This window comes from Callospermophilus lateralis, chromosome 11 (assembly GCF_048772815.1).
Source record: "Callospermophilus lateralis isolate mCalLat2 chromosome 11, mCalLat2.hap1, whole genome shotgun sequence".
Taxonomy (NCBI): Eukaryota; Metazoa; Chordata; class Mammalia; order Rodentia; family Sciuridae; genus Callospermophilus; species Callospermophilus lateralis.
Window position 1 is genome coordinate 74,719,947 of NC_135315.1, and position 14,277 is coordinate 74,734,223.

The window sequence follows — 14,277 nt, forward strand, 5'->3', positions numbered from 1 at the left end:
CCCTATTCATGTCTCCAGGTCTTCCCTTGAAGCAAATGGCGCCCTGGAACATTGGGCAGAAGACATGCCATACCCTTATCAGCCTGGCTGGCTGTGGCCCTGCACAAAAGCTCTCTCTCTCACCCCTATCCTTAGTATTGGATTTACTGAAGTGAGCAGCAGCTGATTCCTCTGCAGGTTGTGAAGCAGGGGCGACTGGACTACAGACACCTGGTATGGTTTTGGGGGCAGGGTAGGAGGGAGGCTAGGTATCCTGGTACTTTCATTGCCACTGGGGATTTGATTTGTGGGAGTGGGCAAGGGACTTTGAGAGGCCTTCACCCTATAGCCATAATGAAAATATTCTTCCTTGGTAACCCATTCTGTACAGAAAATACTAAATGATTATCTTAATCCCAACCCTTTGGTAAATAGGATTTGTCTTTCGCTGCTGCCATTATAACCTTTTGATCCTCATAGTTTTAACTTATTGACTGAGCATGATCCAGTGTTTTGAAGTGTTTGTAGTTCAATTCATTGTTACAGAGGAAATTCTAAGAGTTGAGCTACTTTGAAAGTGAGCTGTCTTGTCTAATTAATTCCCTGTAAAAGTCAATCATCTTTTCAGAATTTGGGTATCACTGTAAAAACAACTATGCATGTCAAGGACAAGTTTTATTCTCTTTCTTAAGCTTGCCCGGTAGCCACATCTGGTTTACCTTGGCAGGCATCTACTAAGTAATCACCTGTATATCTCAGTGACAGCTGGTCACTTAGGGCTCATCTTCCCCCAAGAATCTCCAGATCTGTGAGTTGAGCAGGTCTCTTATTGCAGATTCACCTGAAATGCAAAGACCATGTTATCCTCAAGTAACTTTTTTTCTTGTCTCAATGTACTTTAAGAGTTAATAATGTAATCCTGTGTTTTCTAACCAGAAGATTCAGAGAACCTAAATTGGTTATTCTTCCAAACAACTGAATGTAAAACACCTCTAGCCAACTGTTGAATTCCATGCCCCTTTTATTTCCAGTATCTTTCTGTAAAAGTAGGCAAATATTGTTTGGATGGCTGTTTCACATTCTCCCAGGAACTCTACTGTTCTAGAGGGCTGTGGTTCTAGCTGGGTTGCTAGAAGTGTTGCCTTATCCTTTATCCTCAAATAATAGTGTGCTGTAAATTTCTTTCATTTGATGTGGATTTCTGTAGGAAGGAGTAGAATGAAGAGGTGGAAGGAATGGTTGATCTAGCCTAAAGAAAAAAATAAATAGCTGTATTACTAGCTATTTAGGGCACCAAAACTTAGAATGAAGTATTTCCTGCTCTCAACTCTTAATATAAACAGTTGTGCTATTTCTAGATTTTTTTTGTCCTTTTTGTAGGCAGAGAAACTTTTCCTTATGTACAAATGTATTAACACCATTTTATTAAGCCATAGAGCACTATTTACCTCCTTTTACTATTTATAGGATTTTTTATTTCACATAACTTTTCATAAAAATGAACTGCAGAACTAAACACATTAAAATTTGCCCAGCTGTCATTTAAGCCCTCTTGATTGACTTTGTCATGTGGCAGTAGAGTTCTAATATTCATAATAAAGTGATTTACTACTATTGTTGAAAAGTGTTGCCTCTATAAAGGAACAATATGTGCCTTTCCCTCTTGATGCACACTAGGTTACAGAGACCCAGAGTAAATAATATTTTTTTTTACAATTTTTAAAATAGTATGAAAAAGCAAATTCTTGAAGAATGAATTTTTCCTCTTAAACAGAAAAGATGCCACACCACATGCCACTGAAAACATTTTGTAAATCCTGACACAGGCATAATACCATGCAATTCCTCCAGGGCTGCAAAAATTACCTTATAGTATTTTTCCTTTTAGTGTGGGTTAAAAAGCCTTGAGGGCAATCTGAAGCAGCTCTTCAGGTCTTTCAGTTTTAAATAAGTTTTAGGTATGCAAAGGCTGATCTTCTTAGAAAACTTCACTAAATAAAATTTATTCCTAGCACAATAATGTGTGTAATTATCATTCACATACTCTTGTAAATTACATTGTAGCAAAAAGTTGATTAATATACAAGGGTTAAAGGCCCACATGGCAAGGAGCCCAAATCTCCAGTCAGCATCTGAGAAACTGCCAGCAGTAAGTGAGTTTAGAAGTGGATCCTTCAGCTCTGTCAATCTTGAGATGACTGCAACCCCAAGCATCCCCTTAAGTGCTATCTCCAAGAGGCTGAGCCAGGACCACTCAGTTAAGCTGTTCCCAGATTTATGGCCCTCAGAAATTGTGTAAGATAATAAATGCTGTTTTAAGGCACTAAAAAAAATATACAAGGGTTGTTAATAGTATTGTAGTGTTGCACGTGTTACAATAAAATCTGGAGTACATTAACTATAGAAACGCATCCTGGAAATTGAACAGCAATAAAGAATTATGAAAGACTTAATTACAAAAAGTATTAACATTCTCAATTATAAGCAATTTGTAAGAAAAAAGCTTAAGATACTTTTCAAAGGAATAAATTATTCCAGTCCAATATGGCAATATTATCTATATGTGGTTTAGTTTAATGAGAAAAAGGAAACTTTTGGTTCACTAATATATTCTGAGTAAATTAATGGTGAAAAATATAACATTTTAATGAGACATTACAGAGAGAATATGCTCATTACAAAGGAAATGTGGGGCAGAAAAATTCTTGCACCTCTATGCATAAACTGTTAGTCAAGACTAAGTGTGCTGTTACTGTATTTCCATATAATTCTGTAATATAGATTGATTTTTTAGGATCTGTGGTATAAAAATAATCTTTCCCTAGGAAAGACTAGTGAGCAAACAATATTAATTGCTTTTTTTCCTTTTGAATAGTAAATGCAATAATTGCTTTTTATTGATGAGAGGTATCTAAATACTTTTGAAGATTTAAAATTCCCTAATCTTGGCAGTGGCTGGTTATATGAATGCAGAATATTATGTACCTACATAGGATTTTGAGTTTTTTTACTATGATTTGATGGGTTGAATTTACACTTGCTGCTTTTAATTAATGGAAATGATAGTATGTTTTATCAACAGGAGTGAGCATTCATGTCTCTCACTATGCGATGCCTTGCATCATCTTTAACTCTACAATCAAAAAGGCCATAAACAAATGTGGGCCTTTGAGTTTGACTTTTATAACCATGAACCAAATTAAACCCTTTAAAAAAAGAAAAAAAGAAATACTGCTATTAAGGTGTATTGTTTTTAGGATAACAGGAAATAAGTACATGTACTGTCCAAAAAGCATATCACTATATAATAAATTATAAAAGTATTAGATATTATAACAATTAGTAATACATTAAATTTATAGAAATATATACACTAATACACCCAATCAACAAAGAAATAAATCACATTTTCCCTCAAGTGTACAAAAATATATTTTTAGGACAGATTGTGTGTAATGTAAAAAATTTAAGAACATTGACACTGTATATAAAGTATGTTTTTTGACTACAGTTGAATGAAACCTGAAATTAATAAAGAAAGGAAAAATGGGAAAATTTATAAGTATGTAGAAATTAAACAACATACTCCTGAACAAAAAAAAATGAAGCAAATAAGAAATCAGAATGTGTAGTAGAATGTATCTTGAGAGAAATGAAAATCAAAACCCAACTCAGAAACTTAAGAGAAGTAGCAAAACCAGGAAGTTTATAGCAAATTTTGTCAGAATAAGTAAATTCAATAACTTTACAAAAACAAAGGAGAGCTTACAGAGCCTACCTAACGTTACTATTATGATCTTTTTTGCAGTGCTCGTGATAGACCCGAGAGCCTCACATACTCTGGAAAACCACTCTATACTGAGCAACATACCAGAAAAGTAAGCACAAAGTCATTAAAATACAGAATAAATACAATCAAGCACTAATAAATAAAAGGGAGAATTATAAAATAATAGAGAAAAAGTCAACAATCAGTGAGAATTTATTTTCTTAGAAAGATAAGCCAAACTAATAAAAATTACTGAGATTAAAATAAAAATCAGAAAAGAGAATACTCAAATAAATTAAATCAGAAATGAACAAGAAAACATTCTAATTGATTCCACAAGGGAAAAATCATGCAGCAGAGATTACTATGAGGTTATGGAAAATATGCAACAAAACAGATGACCTAGAAGAAAATGATAAATTTCTAAAAACATACAACTTACCAATATTGAAGTATTAAGAAATAGAACATGCCTGTAATAGGTAAGGGATCTAAATAAGAAATGGCAACTAGTTAAAAACACAAATCCCAAGACCAGACCAATTAACAGGTAAATTCTCCTGATTTTTTAAAATATGCCAATTCTTTAATTTAAACTCTTCTTGAAAAGTGGAAATAAGATATCACAATTAATTTTATGAGTACAGCATTATCCTGATACTAGTATTAGACAATTGTATTAAAACAATATTAAATTACAGGTTAATATCCCTGATTAAAATAGATGTGAATCTCTCAAAGAATAACAACAGCAAGTTGTCTAATAGTATATTAAAAGATCACACAAATGCTCAAATCAATAAACATGATATATCACATTTAATAAATACATGATTAAGAAAGAATCTAAATAAATGTAGAAAAAAAATTTACAAAATTAGCATATTTTCATGGCAAAAAAATCTCATAATAAACTTAGTAAGTAGGACTTCAATTCAATATAATCAAATCAATATATGAAAAGCCCACAGCTAATATTATCATCAACAATAAAAAAATATAAAGCTTTTCTTTTAATATCAGGAGCAAGACAATAAGGCCCACCTTTATCACTTTTCTTCCATATAAATCTGGTATTATGATTCAGAGAAATAGTGGATGAAGAGGAATAAAAATATCTGCATTGTAAAGAATTGAATATATCTCTGTTTTCATATGACTTAATCTTACATGTAGATTCCTCCTAAAGAGTCTACAAATAATTTTGTCAAAATAAGTAAATCCAGTAAGTTTACAAGATATGAAATCAACAAACAAAATTCAGTTACGTTTCATATGCTAACAATAAACTTTAAAAGCAAAAAAAATTAAATATCATTTACAAGAGCATCAAAAACAGTAAGATAACATAACCCACTTGAATCAAATTATGGAAGATGATATGTCATGAGCTTTGTAATATTTTGAACAACCAATAAAAAATAAATAAATTAATTAATTAAAGGTGAAAATTGTACACTGAAAACTATGAAATATAGATAAAAGAAATTAAAGCAGGTACAAAAAATAAGCATCCTGTGATTATGTGTTAAGAGTTGATATGGTTAAAATATCTCTAACACCCGAAGTAGTTTTTAAATTCAATAGTATTCTCTGCCAATGACCTTTGCTACAGACATAGAAAAGACAATATTTATTTTTACATTAATCCATGTGAAACCACAAAAGCTACAAGTAGCCAAATTAAATTTTACAGGGAATAATGTTGAAGGAGGAATCACAATTCTTGATTTCAAAATATACTACATAGTTTATTAAAATGTTATTTTCCTTACATAATGACATATGGAACATTGAAACAGAGAACTTAGAAATAAAACACACATATATGCCAAGTGAATTTCTGCAAAGTTTTCAAAAAGACACAAAGGGGAAAGGAAAATATTTGTAACAAATGCTAATAAGGAAATTGAATATACACTAGTAAAATAATAAAAGTAAATTTTTATCTTACATCATACCAAAAAACAACTCAATAGATATTAAAGACTTAAATATAATACCTGCACTGAAGGACACCAAAAATTAACCACAGTAGAAATTAGGAGCTTTTAATCAGTAACTTTTCTTGGATATGATTTCTTGGTTATAAAACCAAAACCACAGTCAACAATAACTAAAATGGAGAAGTGAAACTAAAAAGCTTCTACACAGCAGAGGAAACAATCAAAACAATGAAAATGCAATTACAAACTTAAAATAACTTCAAAACACATACCCAATAAAGGATTAATATCTAAAATATATTTTAAATATTCTACAATAAGAATAACAGCCACTCAATAAAAAGATGTGCCAAGCTCTTTTTTCTCCAACCTATGTTTTTGGCGCCTTTGTCAAGAATCAAATGAATATATACATGTTGGTTTTTCTCTGTGTCTTGAATTCTGGTCCATTGATTTCTGTGTACACTTTACATGATTACCATGCTTCTTATTGTTGTTGTTGTTTTATGTCTCTTCAGTGTAATTTGAAATGAGTATTGGGATTCTTCCAGCATATTTTTTTTGCTTAAGATTTTTAGACTATTCTTGAGGATAATTTCAATTTATATTGCTTGGGCTTCACATATTCTCATCCTTCCATAGGCTAACTTGTCCAGGCTCGCAATATTCTAAGGGTCAGTGTGAGAATTAAAGCATGGGAAGAATTGAAACAAACTTGAAACTAATATCTCATTAAGTTTCTTGAATTTTGTGGTTTAAACCTTGTCACAAGAGCAGATAGAGTGGTTATTTTCACCACAAGAAACATTATTTGACAGTCAAAAATATAACTGAACTCAAAGTTTGTTGAAAGGATATTATTAAAAAAAGACTTATTTGCTAAGTGGTGACATGGCTTCTTTCACTTTGCAAAATATCTTCCAAGTTCATTCGTATAATTGTAAATGGCAGGGGACCTCATCAGTCATGGGCAGCCAGATGATCACGTCGCCACTGCCAGATTATGGAAAATTATGCAACAAAACATATGACCTAGAAGAAAATGTCAAATTTTTAAAAACATACAACTTACCAATACTGAAGTATGAAGAAATATAACATGCCAGTAATAGGTAAGTGAACTAAATAATAAATGACAACTAGTTAAAAAGACAAAGCCTGCAGCTTTGCCCCTGCCATGTTTGGCACAAGTTACTTAGTGCCCAGCAACATATTGGCCAGAACTGCAGTCCTCCCACGAATTGAAGCCAGGAGGACTGTGAGCACTCTCTAGACTCCAAACAGAAAAAGGTGTGCATCAACCCCAACTGCAACCTCTAGGGGACTCCAGGGCTGCCTCCTGCACTCTGGTCGAGACAGGGAATGCTTCCAACAGCACCGCCACCTGGGCAAGTTCTGTTGTGCCTCCCTGCAATGGAAGCAGCTCTTGCAACACGAGCCATCCTTCCATCTCCAGGGTGCTCTGTTTTCTGCTCTGCCACACTACCCACCACATGGCCTGGCCCCAATATCGCTGAGCACAGCCCCACCCTCGACTCACAGTTGCACGCAGCACATACACACAGACACAAGCACAGACTCACACACACACAGATGCACCACAAACTGCTTCTGCAGAGTGGGTTTCCCACAGCCTAGAAGTGTCTGGCAGATGGTGGAGAAGCACATGTCTTCAATTTTTTGAGGTCCTTCCTGCTGAAGGATGCTTGGACTGCTCTGTTCCTGGCCATGCAGCTTTGTCGCCATCTGAGAAGATGTCCCTGCCATCCTTTCCACATCCCAGTTCCTAGTGAGGATGTGGGGCCTCCCATAGGGATATCTTGGTGCTCACCACAGCACTCCTGTTGGCCATTGTGGATCCAGGAGGAGAGCCTCAAGTAGGGAGAGTGCCAGTGTGTTCAGCAGCTCATTGGGTGCAACCCCAGCTCGAGTGGCATCCTGGGACCAGAGCTGGGTGGGGTAGTGCATGGGGAGGAGGCACACTGTGTCTCTCCCTGTAAGACCATTCATGGAGGGGTGACCTGCATAGGCCTGGGGGAGTGGGACCCTGGCTGAATAGTTCTTAGGGAACCAGGAGCAGAGTTGGGTAGGAACTCATGGGGAAGGAGGTGGTTGAGGTAGAAATGCTGTGGGGTAGGAGCTTGGTAGAGTAGCGCAGGGGAGGGGACACACTGTGCCTGTCCCTGGGAGGCAATGACTGAAGGGGTGACCATGCTAAGGCTTGTGGGGGAAGGGCCATTGCTGGAGATTTTAGGGGACCTGAGCTGGGTGGGGTAGTGCCTTAGAAGAAGGTGCACTGTGCCTGTTGCTGCTTAGCATTGCCTCCTAATATTTCTGTGCAAAGCCCTGCCCTCATGCACAGGTGCATGCATGACTCACACAAGCTTGGGTGAGCATATCGCAAACTGTTTCTGCACCATGTGTTTCCAGGTATGTATAAGTGACCAGCAGACCATGAAGAAGCATGTTCCTTCAAGTACTGGAGATCCTTCCTGCTGGACCCTGGAGGAGAGCCTCAGGAAGGGAGGGCTTCAGTGTCCTCAGTGGTATGTGACATTTGGCCCTGGTTGGAGATGTATTGGGGAACCGAACTGGATGGGGTAGGTGCTAGGTGAGGTAGTGTGTGAGGAGGGGCCACACTTTGCCAGTTGCTGTGAAGTGGTGCCTGGAAAGGGTGCTCATACTGAGGCCTGTGGGGGCACTGCCCTGGCTGAATAGGCTTCAGGGGACTGGAGATTCAAGGTGGGGTAGGAGCTGGGTAGGGTAGTTTGTGGGGAGGGGCCTCACTGTGCTTGTACCTGTGAGGAGATGCTTGGATAGAATGCTTTGCTGAGGCCTGAGGGTGCAAAGCCTTCACTGGAGAGGTGTCGGGGCACCAGGTGATGGAAGGGGTACTGCATGAGGAGGGCGCACACTGTGCCTTTCCCTGTGAGGCAATGCCTAGAGTGGATGCTTGTGCTGAGGCCTCTGGGGGTGAAGTCCTGACTGGACAGGCATTGGGGGGACCATAGCTGAGTCGAATAGGAGCTTGTTGAAATTCTTTGAGGTTTATGTTGTCCAGTGTGTCATACTCATGCTTCATGGAAACTTGATTATCAGTTGGTTTTGTCTTAAAATGGAAAATAAACTGTGTAGCTGAAATAGTCAGTTTTTAAAGGCATTTGTCTGATGTCTTCTGATGACGTTTTGCTCTGTTGAGACAGGCATTGATAATAACATGTCTTTGTAATAACACATATTTCATGTCAATTTTTTGTTCATACAACCAGTTATAGTCAGAAAAATTTGGTTTTTTAAAATTTTTTCACTTCATCATTTGTAATGTTTTCCAGTAAAAGCTGAATTTTCTGAATATTTCTCTATGTGTGTGTTTGTATACATACAAATGTATGACTATGTGTGTGCATACATATATATGTATATATTATATATATATATATATATATATATATATATATATATATATATATATATTTAGAGAGAGAGAGAGAGAAGGACAGAAAGACTATTTTTATATTAGGTAAATTAATTTGTATTTGTATGGGTACTCTGGTGTATTTTTGCTATAAAATTTGAACTTAAAAATGAAGTATCTGATATTAAATAGTTAATAAACAGAAAAATGAAATATCTGACATCAAACCAAAAAATGAAAGTTGGGAATGTATGGTCTTCTGCTACACTCATTATTCTGTAACTGAAATTTGAATATCATATATTGATCAGATAATATCAGTAACAGAGTGAGCCTGATGATGTGGGCAAGACCATCACTATGAAATTTATTTGAGAAGTTCAGATTATCAGCTGTGTTTTCCTTTTATTCTTTTAATCTTAGTTTTTTTTACTCTTTGCAAAGTATAAACTATCACAACCTCCTTTCTCATCTATAGCTACCTAAATAATTTGTTTAGAAAATTCATAATGTATTCTTCAATAGGTTACATGATCTTAAACGTTTGAGAAAAATGTTTTCAACTGTTTTATGTTATTTACATTTCTTTGATTTGTTCATTTTTAATTAGAACACATGTAATGGGAGATAATATCTCTATATTTTAATGTTGAAAATTTTAAAGGTCTTAATCATAGTACTTGTTTTAATACAGAGCTCTATTCATACCAAAGAATAACATTAATTTGAAAAGATAGAACATAATGACAATTACACAGGATGATTGCAAGTTCAAGGGCAGCCTCAGAAACTCTGTGAGACCCTTCATCAAAAATTGTTCCAACTGTATCACTGAAATAAAATGTTGTGGATCTAGCCAGTGGTAGAGGTCCCCTGGGTTCAGTGTGCAGTGTTAGAGAAGAAATGAATAAGAATAAATGAAAAAAGAACCAATTAGTTGCTAACAGTTTTATGAAATAAACATGTATTTTCTAAGGTAACCTATTAAAGGTTTTTTTTTTTTTTTTTATTTAGGTGGAACAAATAAAAGAATGAGGTTATTTTGTCCTAATCATAATATTATAAAACTCATAGGACTTATTTTGATAATTTTTATATTACTGACAAATTGGAATATTATTTGATTATTTATATTTCTGTGTGTTAATAACTAGTTGACAGCTAGTTATATCTAGTGTATAGTGGGCATGGTTCTGCCACCATTCTTTGATAATATCAATTATTTAATAATAATGATAACTAGTTTCCAGCTAATTATATCTACTGTATAGTGAGCATGGTTCTGCACCATTCTTTGATAATATCAATTATTTAATCATAAATATGGATTAAGAATACTAATCTTAGGAGGCTTACTGAGGCTGTGGTATTAGTGACAAATATTGAATATGAAAATAATAAGAAGGACTTTGGAAAATGTTTATTTTTTCTCTCTCTCTGATTAATGTGGGAATCCATCTATATGTCTATCTATTTATTTAGAAACAGGTTTGATTGGATATTGAAAAGGCAACTTGATATTATTGGTTTTTATATGACAAGAGAGGAAACAGTCCCCTTGTCCTCTATGAAGGACCAGAAGATGTGTTTTCTTTCATGTCATGTCACCAAGATCTGAACCTTTTGCTATTTGGGAGTTGAGAGAATTTACTTATTTTGTTTCTGTTCATGTTTCTCTATCTGAAAGGTAGCAATAAATATAGCAGCTCATTTATAATATTTTCCAATAGTTTTAAATAAATGACGAGGAGAGAGCTGTAGACATATGTAGACAGTGCCCAATAAAAATAGCAGCAACTCTTGCCACTGCCATTCATTTCATGGTCCTTTGTTGTCATATTACAACAGTGCTGGAGGATCATGGAGATTTAATCCCTGACAGTGTCATTGATTCCCTGTGATCTAAATTGTGACAGCTAATCTTTCTGGGTTTGGTTTGTCATAAATCAGTTGGTGATGAATGGTTCATTTCCTGCACAAATGTTTGAAAAAATTTATTCATTGTCTGTACACTCTTGGGTGACATTCTTAGAATGCATTCATCTGCAGTTTTTATTTTAAGTGTTATTACTAAGAGCCTCTGGAATTGTCTTCATGACACCTATTTTCTGAAGCTTTTCCTATTATTTTCAGTTACATCAGAAATTTCCTTCTAAAAATAAATTTACTATTGTCACGTTACTTCAGATGTATCTTTAAGATAAAAATAAAAACAAATAAGAAACTAACATAATGAATCTCTTTTGTTAGTCAATAGCTAAACATACTGTAGAAGTTTCCTAATTTAGTTCTTCCAGTGATTTTTCAATAGAAGTGATTGTTTTTCCCAATTTTAAATGCTGAGGAGACTGGCAGAAGTAAGATGAATCATGTTCTAAAAGCATCATCTTCTCTTTCTTCTTGGGACTTAATGAAGAATCTATCAGTTATTTCTGCTCCTTGAAACTTAGAACTTAACATGCTTTTATGCACTGAAAATAAATACTAAAAACAAGCAAAATGTCATGTTAAACATTTTTGTTAAGTTAATAGTATAATAAAAACCCTATGTATCAGCAGACTGATATAAGTTAAAAAATTCTTTTTAATTTCTGCATCAATATTTCTGGAAATAATTTGAAAAAGTGATCTAATGTATTTGAAAAAAAGTTATAACACTTCACTGAAATAAATAGCACTGTTATTGCTTTTGAGGAATTCAAAATATCAGGATATTGTGAATTAAAAATAATTTTTAATGTTAAGCTATAAAGGATATACTTAAATAGTTTAAATTTAATGAAAACATTTGTATAGGATGCATAAGTATGATCAAGCATAAATAATCATAATAGAGATACCTGGAAAATAAAAGTGAGTAGTTCTACCAAATATTTAACTGTATCATGATAGTATAAAACCATTATAGTGTGGACACAAGCTAGCATATCTATTATATGAGAATAACAATGGAGAACAAGAAAATTTCTTTTTCTTTTGAAAATGAATTTGATAAATTAATTGTAGAACTTGAAATTTTTAGTAATAAGTTCATTTCTAGAACTCTTGCCTGAAATTACATTAAAAAGTGTGACATTTTATAATGAGCACATATATTTTAAGTTAAGCAGTAGAACACATTGTGTGTTCAAGTTCTTACAGGCATGACATTAAGCACTTTGCAGCAGAAGAACAAGTTGTAGGTAAATTATTCTCAGTGACATTATCACCTGTATCTTTAGTAGAACTGCATAAGCATTTCAATAAAGTTTAAAATCAATACACAATTAATGAAGGCTTCCAGTAATTTTTATGTAATTTTTTATCTACCATCTTTAGAAAGTTAATTAATATATAATTTGCCTACAATAAACATAATATTAACATTTCAACTATTTTGGAGAAATATGGTTCCTGTCTCATCACAGTGAAAACTTTAATAAATTTATTATAGTCCTTAAAATATTTATTATAAATATTATGTTAATTCATTATTAATAGAGATCAATCAATCTATAAGAGTTTATACTCTTTCCTAAAAATGGCATTTTAAACAAAAATTGCACATTTATAGATACTTCCATTTTATTTTCAGATGTGCATCTATAAGAAAAGTGGATTTTTGTGAAAAGTAATTAAAATCACTTTTTGATTAGCTACAATGTATATTATACAATTTTGTAAGAACACTGTAAAGTATGTACACATTAAAAAATTTAAGCGTATATGTAAATACTTTAGTATATACATATGCACATGTATGCAACATAATGCAGTGTTTTGATGTTCTAGCACAGAAGTATTGGAATAATAAAAATTGGAATATTTTTATTATTCTTTCAGATTCCATTACACTAAATTCTAAACTGGCTAGCTGAAATGGATATATTTCTCTCAATACAACATAAACTAATAGAAATAAAGAAAACTATGATTTTTAAATTAACTTAACAACTACCTGTTGTGTTAAAAGATAGTGAGGTCCTAAAATTAGAATACAAATTCACATCTGTATATATTTTCAAATGTTTGAGCTCTTTTCATTTTTGTACGAGTCCAAAATAACAATGAAAATACCTAAATCCACACCCTAACACACCAAATCTCCACAATAACTAATTGCATACCTATTCTATCTCTGTTCCATGGTAACTCCTGGAAACTACTAGAAGTTTTTCTAGTAGTAGTAGTAATAGTAATAGCAGGTAAATGTTAGTGTTTTTAACTACCAAAAGTATGTTTTCAATTTGTATTCTATTTATGGTCTGTTTATTATTTCTGCCCATGTGTGGTTAAGTGATATGTGAGAGGGCAGCCCTGAATGGGGCTATGTAAATTTCCTGGGAGTTACATAACAAAATACCACAAACTATGTAGCTAACAACAGGAATTTATTCTCTCAAAATTCTAGCAGTCAGAATCAGAAATCAAGGTGTGAATAAGGCTGTGCTTTTTCTGAGACTCTGGATAAAATCCATCCTTTCCTCTTCCTACTTTTGGTGATAACCTTTAATCCTCCTTATTTTTGTCAGCTTGCAGCTGCATCATTCCAATCTGCTTCTGTTCTCACAGGTCCCTCCCTTCCCATAATCTTATTATATATAGTCCTTCAAGCATATTGGGTAAGGGGCAACATTAATTTCCTCATCTTTACTGTGTGTGATATAAACCATTGGATTTTACCATCTTGGCCATTTTTTTTTAAACTCACAGATTAATTTTGTTCAAATTATAATTTAAAATAAACAAAAGAATGACAGGTTTATTGTATGTTTTATTTTACAAACCCAAGCACTGTTAAATACCCCATTTTATAATGCCATTTGAACATTCTTAAGTACATAGTTATTTTGTATTAAAATATGCTGACATTTTAAATCTAAAATTTTCATGTAAGATTGAATTAATTTAAATGACATTTAAGAAAAATCACATAATAATTTCTTTAAAATAAGATCTCAGACATTTTAATTGTGTAATAGAATAATATTAACAATTCACATTGTTGGGACAACCTACCTACCCTTTAAGAGATGAATCAATGAAGAAATTATGGTGTATATATACACAATGGAATATTACTCAGCCTTAGGAGAATGAACATATGGCATTTGCTTGTTAATTGATGGGACTGAAGTTATCATGCTAAATGATATGAACCAGTCTCAAAAAAACCAAAGGCCAAATCT